The sequence below is a fragment of the Sinocyclocheilus anshuiensis genome, unplaced genomic scaffold, assembly GCF_001515605.1.
Source record: "Sinocyclocheilus anshuiensis isolate Anshui unplaced genomic scaffold, SAMN03320099.WGS_v1.1 scaffold1390, whole genome shotgun sequence".
NCBI classification, from domain to species: domain Eukaryota; kingdom Metazoa; phylum Chordata; class Actinopteri; order Cypriniformes; family Cyprinidae; genus Sinocyclocheilus; species Sinocyclocheilus anshuiensis.
Genome location: NW_015560623.1, coordinates 370,726 through 381,954, shown reverse-complemented (window position 1 = coordinate 381,954; position 11,229 = coordinate 370,726). Strand labels below are relative to the sequence as shown.

Genomic DNA, 11,229 nt, shown 5'->3' with positions numbered 1-11,229 from the left:
TGGCGCGGCAGGATTTTCTGTCGGCTGCATTTAAATCCGCGTCTGAAGTTTCCCGCTATGTTCAGCGTGCAGTATCTAAACAAATAGCACGTGCTGTCAGTGATTTCAAACACTAGAGGCCGCTCTCGCACTGTGTAATCACAGCAGACCCTTCTCAGCCGCTCCAGCAATGGACGCAACCCAGAAAACTATCGGCATGGATTTTTGTCGATAACCGATAGTTCCAGCAATCAACTATCGGTGCCGATTAATTGGCAAAACCGATACATCGGTCGACCTCTAGTGCTAATGGCCAATCCCTAATTTTTGTGTAATCTTTATTTATTTATTTATTTTTTAATAAGTATCGGTTTAGGCACCGGAACTGTTTTAAAAGTATCGATTTGGCACCAGTATCGAAAAAAAACAAAAACAAATGATACCCAACCCTAATAATGGAGCACTGCAGCGAAGACCAATTTTTTGAAAGTTACAACCAATTTGGTTCCCTTAACAAAAACCCAACAGGATTTTTCCATTGGCTTTTGGATTATTGCAGAAAATAAGCTCAAAGCTTTATGATTCTTACACATTTTGTTCAGCATGATAATCTACACAAATTAACACAACTTTTATGCATTTTGAAGCCTAGTTAATATTGGCAGAAGTAAAAAGCTAAACATAGGCTATAAATGAATTACACCACCAACATCGCCACCATTAAGCTTCCCAAAACTCTTTATTTTAAATGTTTTTTCCTGAAAGTGACAACTTAATCTATTTGTGTCTGTAGATTTAAATTCCAGTACATAACTTTAGAGAGTTTTTTTCTCCACTTCAGCCGCACTTACAAACACCAAAACTTAGAGTTTTATTACTATCTATATTCTGAAGGTTTTTGCTGAGGGGTTTGTTCACATATCATTCACATATTTTTTTATTGCACTTTATCTACTTATGTCTGTAGATTGCAATTACAGTACATATCTTTAAAGGCCGTTTTCACAAAATTAGTTTTTTCTCCACTTCAGCAGCACTTGCACGCACCAAATCTTAGAGTTTTATTACTATCTATATTCTGAAGGTTTTTACTGAGGGGATTGTTTATATATCATTCACACTGATTTAATCAACATTTTATTCCTGAAAACATGGCGAAAATACATTTTGTCTGTCTTTTGACAGTCTTTTTTGAAGTGATAAAAAGAGAAATCCAAAATCCCCTCTATACAAACCTTTAACTCTAATATGTCAACAAAATCAAACAAGAATTTTGAACCTGGCTTTATCCAATCTTCAGATCTATTCTCTGGAAATGTACCCAAATGAGTGAAAATGTAATTAGATAATGCCTCATTTCCATATTTAAACAACTTTTGCAATCCAAAACATGTTTGCAATCCTTAATGTACTCAATCAACTGGGGACATATGGTGAAATGTACTAGTTAATTTTTTTAACATATTCACCTGTAGTGTTGGGTTCTAGGGTAAAATGTATTGTTGTGTGTGTTTGTATGTTTAAGGTGATTTGAAGAACCCGAGCTACTCCATTCCTCGTGGAACCATCACAGCCGTCATCTTCACCTTCGTCATCTATAACCTGCTGAGTATACTGATCTCCTGCACCTGTGACCGGTAACACACTCACTCGCACACTCACACACACACACACACACACTCACTCACTCACTCACTCACTCACTCACTCACACACACACTCACACTCTCTCTCTCTCTCACACACACACACACACACACACACACACACACACACACACACACAATGAAGCAGACAGATGAAATAATGAAAGTGAAAGTTAGACAGTTGAAACCTCGGGAAGTTTTTGGCACAAAGCTAATGTGGGGCTTACAAAGACTTGAGCGGATCTGAAAGCTGGACCGTGTGTGTGTGTGTGTGTAAGCGGAAGTGTGATTGAGGTCACATGACATTCCTGGCATTTTCAACAAAGAATTCAAACTGCATTCAGTTAAATTCGATTAAATACAATTCAGTTTGAATGCACATGTTTGTAGGTTCCAAAGGATGTCAGTTTTTGCATGCCGTAATTAGGGACGTAAAGGTTTGTGTTTTGTGTGTATAAGCATAGTTTTTTGTTGTTGTTGTAATTATGATGGCCAGAATTCTGGAAATGCCACATGTGTAGTAAATGCAAGTGTGTGTTTTTAGAGGTCTCATGTGCTGCCTGGATTACGTGTGCCTCACATGATGTGCATGAGGAAAGAGACCATTGTGTGTGTGTGTGTGTGTGTGTGTGTGTGTGTGTGTAAATGAAATGAAATTTTGCTTTGGCGACTAGATAAAATATAATTATAATATAATATTTGTATATATATATATATTTTATTTAACGTTTATTTTATTTCAAGTAACAAAAAATGTTTTTTATATTTTTTTTTCATTAGTGTAATTTAATTCAATTACTTCAGTTTGGTTTATTTGACATTTTCATTTGTTAACATTTTAGTATTTGTGTGTTTTTGTCATTTGTATTTTTTGTTTGTGTATTTACATATTATATATTTATATTACATCTTATATGTCTATATTTTTTATTTAAGTTTTACTTTCAGTACATCAAGTTAAACTAAATGAAAATGAGAAATATTGTCATGGCACCTAGCTGAAATATAATAACTTTAGTTTTTTATATATATTTTATTTTATTTAATGTCTGTTTTATTTTAAATAATTTCAAATAATCTTTGTGTTCTAATATTTGTTAACAATAATAACCCTGATTTAAGTGCAGCTCTCACTCCTAAAACGTACTGCATGTATGTGGTCTTTGAGACTTTCAGTTGCCTGCTTTAAACACCGTGAAGTTTGAAAAATGGCCTTTTTAATGTCTGTAAATCATTACATACAGGCCTAAAACATGATTTTTAAGTGAGATCCCTAAAGCGATTCAATCAATCTTGTCTGTAATGATTGATTTTGACGAGCAGAGTTTATCTGTTCTGGATAAGAGAGAGAAAAAGATGGTTTAGGGTTTGGAATTAAATTACATCAGCATTAGAGATTAAACATCCTTTTTTTGTTATTATTAAAGCCATCAATCAGCTTCTCATCACTGTCATTCAGAATGCTGAACACTGGTCGCCGTGGAGACCCTCTGCCCGTCGCCATGACAACAGAGGAGGCGGGTGGTCCTACATTAAAGATTAATTCACCTAATCAAGTGAAAATAAGACATTTTGTGTCAGTGGAGGTGTATGCAGTGCTTTAGTGACCAGCAGATGGCAGTACGACATTAACACAGACACACGCATAAGGTGCTTATGATGAAAATAAGAGGAATCGCTGGAGAAATATTCAGCAGTTTTAAAGGTCACATCCGGAGAAATTAAATTGTCCGTGATCTTTTGAAATAAAAGTGTTCATTGCATAATAAAAAAAAACATATTGCAAGTTGCCAGACCTCCTACGCAGAGGAAGAAAAGATGTTTTTATTGAAGTTAAACAGCAAAAAAGACTTGTTCTGAACTTTTGCAACTTTCTGATGTTGGGTAGATGAACGTAATCACATTTACACTTATTTCTGCTACACAATAAAATTGAGTAATAAATAAGTAAGGTAATTGCAAACTTTTACCTCACAATTCTGACTTTTTCATTACAATTCAGAATTTTTAATCATACTGATTTTTTTCTCACAAATTTGCAAGATTAAAATTCAGAATTGCGAAATATAAACGTGCAGTTATCAGAAGAAAATTCTGAATTGTGGAAAAATAAAGTATTTTTTTAATTCCATGTTTTTTCTCACAAAAAAACAAACAAACAGAATTGTAAGATATATATACTCAGAATTGCGAGGAGAAAATTGTCAGAATTATGAAATGAAAAAATTGTTACATTAAATGTTTTATTTATTTTTATTCTGTGGTGGAAGCAATTCAAAGTTTTTTTTCTTGCATTTTTGAGAAAAACGTCTGAATTGTGAGATATAAATTCATAATTGTAAGTAAAAAAAGTCAGAATTGTGAGATAAAAATTCGCAATTTTCTTTTTCTTTTTCCATTTCCGTGACGGAAACAATTCAGAGTTTTTTTACCCGCAATTTAAAAAAAGTCCAAACTGTGAGATATAAACTCGCAAATTCTCAGAAGACAAGCCTGAACTGTGAGATAAAAAGTCACAATATTTTTTATTCTGTGGTGGAAATAAACTTCCATAGTTGTGTGATCAGAAACTGTTAACAAACCCACAACTTACCAAGGTTACTCCTTTTACGTTAACCAATCAGAACGGAGCTCATTTGCATACAGAATGACATGTGGAATGAGTCTTAAAGGTACAGTAGCAGAAACACAGTAAATAGTCTCGCGCTTGTGGATGGCTGTGAGTGTGAGCTCATGTTGTGACAGTCTCGTCATTTAAGAGATTCGTCATGATGATGACAATAAATGAATCACCACTGATTGGAAAGCAGTTGCCGAGCCGAACAGTGTGTGTGAAAGGAAACGTGTATGTTTCTCCCTGGACTGTCACTCAGTTATACTGTGTGTTCATTTATTCATTCAGTGTTTAATTGTATTAGTTTAAATCTGTCATTCAACTTTAGTGGCAGCGCTGTGAAAGAGAAACCCCTGAACGTCTGTCTGTCTGTCTGTGAGTCGTGTTTCATCTGTTTCTTCTTCTGTTCTGTATCTCACTGCTGCAGATGGTGAACTTTGACCTCTTGTTCTCACGGTTTTCTCTATCACATCTGAGAGCTGAGCAGATATTAAAAGGCAGAGGCCATTTGCACTTTACACACTGTGCCATTCAGAAGTTGGGGTTGGTAAGATGAGCTCACCGAGGCTGAATTAATTTGATAAAAAACGTAAAAATTGTGAAATATTATTACAATATAAAATAGGTGTTTTCTTATGTAAATATATAGTCAAATGTAATTTATTTCTGTGATCGAACCAGAATTTTTTTCAGCATCATTGCTCCAGTCCTCAGTGCTTCACTGCTCAAGAAACATTTCTGATTATTAGCAATATTACCTATATTAACCCGTGACGCATTTTGTTTTTCAGGATTCACAGATGAATAGAAGTTTAAAACAGCAGCATTTATCTGAAATAGAAATCTTTTGTAACATTAGAAATGCCTTTACTGTCACTTTTGATCAATTTAATGCATCCTTGATGAATAAAAGTATAATTTTTTTGCAAAAAATGAAAATCTTACTGACCTCAAACTTTAAAACGGTAGTTTAACCTTTGCAGAATCTGTAAAATGTTAGTAAAAATTATTTACATACTTATTTAAATAGGTTGGTGAAGCCACGCCCACCTAGCTCGACGGTGGTGACAGCAGCGGCAATCCACTTGTCACTCAAGTGGCCACGCCCTTAATTATGCAGAACTTTAAGGCTTAATATAATTTAAACAGATGACTTATAAAAAAATTCACCCCCCTCACAGTTGTCATCAAGGGCAAAATTAGCTATATAGACCAAAATCATTTTTTGAACCAGGCTGTAAACATGTTTTTATCTGCTGTAAAGTTGGGCATTTTAACATGGGGAGTCTATGGGACTGACTCCCTTTTGCAGCCAGCCTCTAGCGGCCAGTCAATGAATTACAGTTTAAGTCACTTCCATGTTGGCTTCACGAGAGAGAGCGGGAGGTTGCCGCTTGTGTGTAATGGTTAAGGCAGCTCAAGAACACTGGACACACAAGTACTCTTGCTCTTTTGCCCCAAGGCTGCACTGGCTGGCTTTGCCAAGCCAACATCAAAGTTTGTGTGTTCTAATGAGGTTAGAATTAAATGATAATTTAATGGTAATAATCTAATGATCTTTTTTGTTGCCAGATCCAGTGTCCAGTTTTTATGATCTGGGATCTTGTTGAAAAAAAAAAAAAGGGCATGAGGCCCTTGCTATTTTCTATTCTAATTAAAGGCTAAAAAAAAAAAAACTAAAGCCGCTGCATGTGTTAAAACTATTATAGTTTTTAAAAAATATTTTGAATCAGATTTTATTTTTATATTTTCTGCTTTCATGTTAATTAAAATTTTTGTTTAATAATTTGAGTAATTTTTTAATGAGTGTGTTTTTGTCATTTTTATTCGTTTTTGTTGTTTTTTAAATATGTCTATATTGTTTTTATTCATTTTTATTTCAGTTGTAGTTATTTTAGGACATCACGTTAAACTAAATGAAAATGAGAAATGTTGCTTCGGAAACTAGCTGAAATAAAATTAAATTTTATTTTATTTCAGGTAACTATTTATTTATTTTTATGGTTTTCGTTAAGTATAATAACCCTGGTTGATGTTCATGATGTTCAGTGAGCCCTTGTTTTCAGTTTAGTGGGAATAAATGCTCTGTTTGGACTTGAAAAATGCATTTTAAGTTTGTGCATCAATAATCAATAACTTTTATTTCCAAAATCAAGAAAAGTCCCGTTTAAAATGAATGCTTTGAAAAGCAAAGTGCAGCATCTGGAGTGTTTGAAGGCGTTTCTCTGCTGATTGTTGGAGACGGATGGAGTGATAGAGACGGAGGTGTGATAGAGATAAAGGGACGATAGCTTGTTAGCTATCGATCGTTTTTAATGATCCTGCTCTCTCGTCTCGGAGGAGCGTTTAACTCGACAGCCGTTTCTCACACTCTCTGGCCTGCTGTTCACACACTCGATGGAGGTCACGGCTCGCTTTACTCTGGCCGTTCAGACCTGATGTTATTGATTGACCGTAGCATTGAACGTATGATCTCAAACGCAATGCATCGGCTGTAGTGCACTTTGCAGAATGCATAGCTGCATTCTGAAGCATTTATTTGCATGCATGCACTTGCATGAAGTGCTACAGGACTAACTGGTCACATTAGCGCTGTTATCTTCATTCCTATTAGTTCTGGACGTATCACATGGCTGCTCATCTCATTTGCATAAAGTTAAACTTCTCTCATCTTTGTTGTTCTCTGGACCTGCCCACATCATATTGCTTATGCCACTGCAAATTAAAATGCATTGAAAATGAATGGCTTCTGTAGGGTTGCAATTGCTGATTGATAAATGAGTAAATATTATAGTTAGTCAGGTCTTTGCATGCTCCGTGGCATGGCTTTGCATATGTAACAAACTGTTTTTTGCACATGCTGTAGTGTATTGCATGCATTTGACTTCAGTTGACACATCTGTTTGATGAAGAGCAATGGGAAAAATGTGAAATATCAGATTATTTGATTTAATTAAGGAAATAATCAACCAGTGTTATTTTAGTATTATTGATACAGTTTTTTGTTAATATTTTGAATTGGATTTTATTTTGATATTTTCTGTTTTCAATTTATTGTTTGTTTTTGTAATTTGTAATTTGTTTTTTTAAATGTCTTTGTGGCATTAATTTTTATTTTTTTTAGTTTTAGTTTTAGTTTTATTAGTTCTGTAATAAGTTATTTAATAAATTATCATTATTATATTTGTTAAATTCATAACCATATAATTATTATTTTAAATATATTATCCTATTTCACTTAATATTTATTTTGTTTCATGTAATTAACATGTTTTTTATGGTTTTAGTTTTAATTAACAACAATAACCCTGTAATTGACAGATTAATTATTGAAATAGTTGAGAGTTGCTACCCTGAAGTTCTGGTCGCTGAAAAAAATGAATAAACATATAATTATAGTTTGCATAAAAAATTTAATCTGTTTTTAGGACCATTTTTGTATTGCAACATTATTTGACAATTAAATGCATTTTAATTTTTAATATTGCGACGCAAAAAAATAATATATATTGGATTTAATTTTATTGAAAAAGTATCACGGTAGCCTTTTATTTATGCTTTTTTTAATTTCTTATAAAAATCATTTTAGAGTATTTGTTTTGCTTTATAATTGTCCAGAATTTTTTTTATTTTATTTTATTTTTTATTTTATTTTTATTTATTTTTATTTTTATTTTATTTTATTTTTTATTTTTTTATCTTATCTTATTTTATCTTATTTTATTTTATTGTTTATTGCTGTTTTAATGTGTGATTTGAACATGAATTTAATATTCACATACACCATGTGTTGTGTTTTTTTGTTGTTGTTTTTTCCCCTTTACTCTAGTTATTTAACCTGTGTGTGTTCAGCTTGATAAAACAGCTTTGTGTGTGATGGATGGATGCTTTCATAACTTTCTCTCTTAACTACTGCTGTAAACTAGTTCACTAATGACTAATGATTGGATTTGGTAAATTAAGCTCTGCTGAGCTCGTTTATGAGTCGTGTCTCTTATCTCGTTTCTTTTCCAGCCGTCAGAATTCATCTCATTCTCGCCGTACAGACCAATACTCTTCTCCCAGCTTCAGCACGAGCCGATCGATGTGTTTGTTTGCAGCTGTCAGTATTTACATTCATTCAGCTCCTGTCAGCAGAATTAATACCTCATAAAAGATATGGAGCGCACGGATGGACGGACGATTGACGTTTTCTATTTCATACGGACTTGTTAACTGGCGTCTTTAGTCTGTGTGTGTGCGTGTGTGTGTGCGTGTGTGTGTGCGTGTGCGTGCGTGTGCGTGTGCGTGTGCGTGTGTGAGACAGAGAGCTGGAATAATTGTGTGTTCAGATCTGCGGTCGGTCTGTATAATACTTAATAGAGCTGAGACGATGCTATTAAACCTGCTGGAGCTGAACGAATAACCACACAGACCAAGAGAAAAGAGTTCTCTGATGACAGATTGTATTATTTGGTTTGTTTAATTTCATCACGTCATTCAAAGCTGTACAGTACACCACAAAAGAAGATATTTAGAAAATTTGCCAGTGCAGTTAAACTCAATGGGGTTCAATGTTATTTTAAATTTTTCATACGTCATGCATAAGCTTGAGGAAATTATGGTTATTTTTGGATAAACTGTTCCTTTAAGCTCTATGACAGCATTTGTGGCATGATGTTGATTGCCATTAAATACAATACATTTATTAAAAATAGTTAATGGTCAGGACAAACTTCGATGTTAAAATAGAAAAGTTTGAAGTAGTTTTGAAATCTTAAAAGTTTAAAGATTTTACAATCATGCATTTTATAATCTTTTAAAATTATAATTTTATTATTATTTATATAATATTACAGTATTTTTACTATTGTATTAATGTATTGTTTTAATGTTATTTTTGTGCTTTTGTCATTATTATTATTATTATATGTATTTATTCTATCTTAATTTAAGTATTGTGTATTATTTCAGCTTATTTAGTTAGCTAGTTATTCAGTCAACATTTATTTCAGTCAACATTTATTTTCATGTAATAGTTTCATATTATTTTAATCATTAGTTCCATGTAATATTAATAATAATAATATAATTAATTTTATTTTGGTTGTATTTCAGTTACTGAAAATGTTTTAGTAATTTTAGTACTTAAACTTATTTATTTCGTTTAGTTGCCATGGCAACATTTTCAAATTTTAGCTTTTTCGTCTAATATTTATATTTTATTTCAAATATCGAAAATGTCTTTTTTTCAATGTTTTTTTTTTAAATCAATAACAGCACTGCAGTGTTATTTTAGTATCACTAAGATTTTTTTTGAATGTTTAGAATTTTTATTTTTATATTTTCTGTTTTAATAATTGTACTGCGTAATTGGCTTTGCTAATGTATATATAGTTTTTTTTTTTAAATATGTCTATTTTCATTCATTTTTATTTCAGTTTTAGTTTTAGTTATTTTAGCACATGAGAAATGAGAAATGTTGCTTTGACAGTAAGTTTAAGTTATATGTATTTACATTACATATTCACATTCTGTTACATTATGTTGTAACACGTTCTGGCTTGCTTTAGTAGTTACTTTAGCAGATCATTTGCAAGCTCTAGAGGAAACAGAGTCAGAAGTGTTTGTGTCAGAAGATGTATAATACTATGTTTTTTAATGATGTGTAATAATATGTTTGCTCGTCGCTCAGGTTATTAGTAACTCACTCTGAAGCTGAAATGACGGTGTGTTTGTCTGTTTTCTCTCAGGATCCTCCTGCAGCAGGATTACGGTTTCCTCACAGATATTAACGTCTGGCATCCGTTGGTGACGGTCGGCGTTTATTCCTCCACGCTCTCCGCTGCCATGAGTAACCTGATCGGAGCGTCCCGCATACTCTACGCTCTGGCCCGAGACAATCTGTTAGGTGAGTCCTCAGAAATGTCTCGCAAACTAATTATAAAATATTAATTTGGCCATATAAAAAGGCCATTTGGGATGTTTCTATTTTATTCATATTTATTCAAATTTTGCTATAAGTTTGATTGCATCATATAATAATTGCTGTAAATAGTGTTTTACAAATTACGTCTTTAATTGATTTTTCCGTACATTTCTGCCATATGTACATTAACTGACAGTCACCACTAAATATTGTAGAAACTTAATTTGCTGTAAAGTTGCTTTGCAACGATTTGTATCGTGAAAAGCGCTGTACAAATAAACTTGAATTGAATTGAATTCATGACATTTAAACACATTTACCCTCCAAACTCCTATTAACTGTATAAAATTATATATATATATATGTATAAACACACTACCGCTCAAAAGTTTGGGATCAGACTTGTAATGTTTTTTAAAGAAGTCTCTTCTGCTCATCAAGGCTGCATTTATTTACTTTTTTAGTAAATACATAATTTGTAAATGTATTTATTTACATCTGCTAAATGACTAAATAAATAAATTTATTTGATCAAAAATACAGAAAAAAACAGTAATCTTGCAAAATGTTATTACAATATAAAATAATGGTTTCTATTTTAATATCCTTTAAAATATAATTTATTTCTGTGATGCGCAGCTGTATTTTCAGCATCATCACTCCAGTATAAAGTGTCACATGATCTTCAGAAAGCATTCTAATATGCTGATTTATTATCAGAATTATCAACAGTTGTGCTGACAAATATTGTTTTGGAATCTGTGATACTTTTTTCAGGATTCTTTGATGAATAAAAAGTTCAAAAGAACAGCATTTATTCAAAATATAAATCTTTTCTAATGATATAAATCTTTGCTATCACTTCTTAACAATTGAACACATCCTCGCTGAATAAAAGTTTTAATTACTTTCAAAAAAAAGCAAATCAGCATATTAGAATGATTTCTGAAGATCATGTGACACTGAAGACTGGAGTAATGATGCTGAAAATACAGGAATAAATATATATATACACACACACTATATTGCCAAAAGTATTGGGACACTCCCTTCTAATGAAGACTTGTAAACAAAATGTTACA

At 32.5% G+C, this 11,229-nt stretch overlaps 1 pseudogene; it reads left to right on the top strand.

Moving 5' to 3' along the window:
• LOC107681912 (solute carrier family 12 member 9-like) overlaps window positions 1–11,229 on the top strand; it is a 48,088-nt pseudogene that overhangs the window by 9,322 nt on the left and 27,537 nt on the right.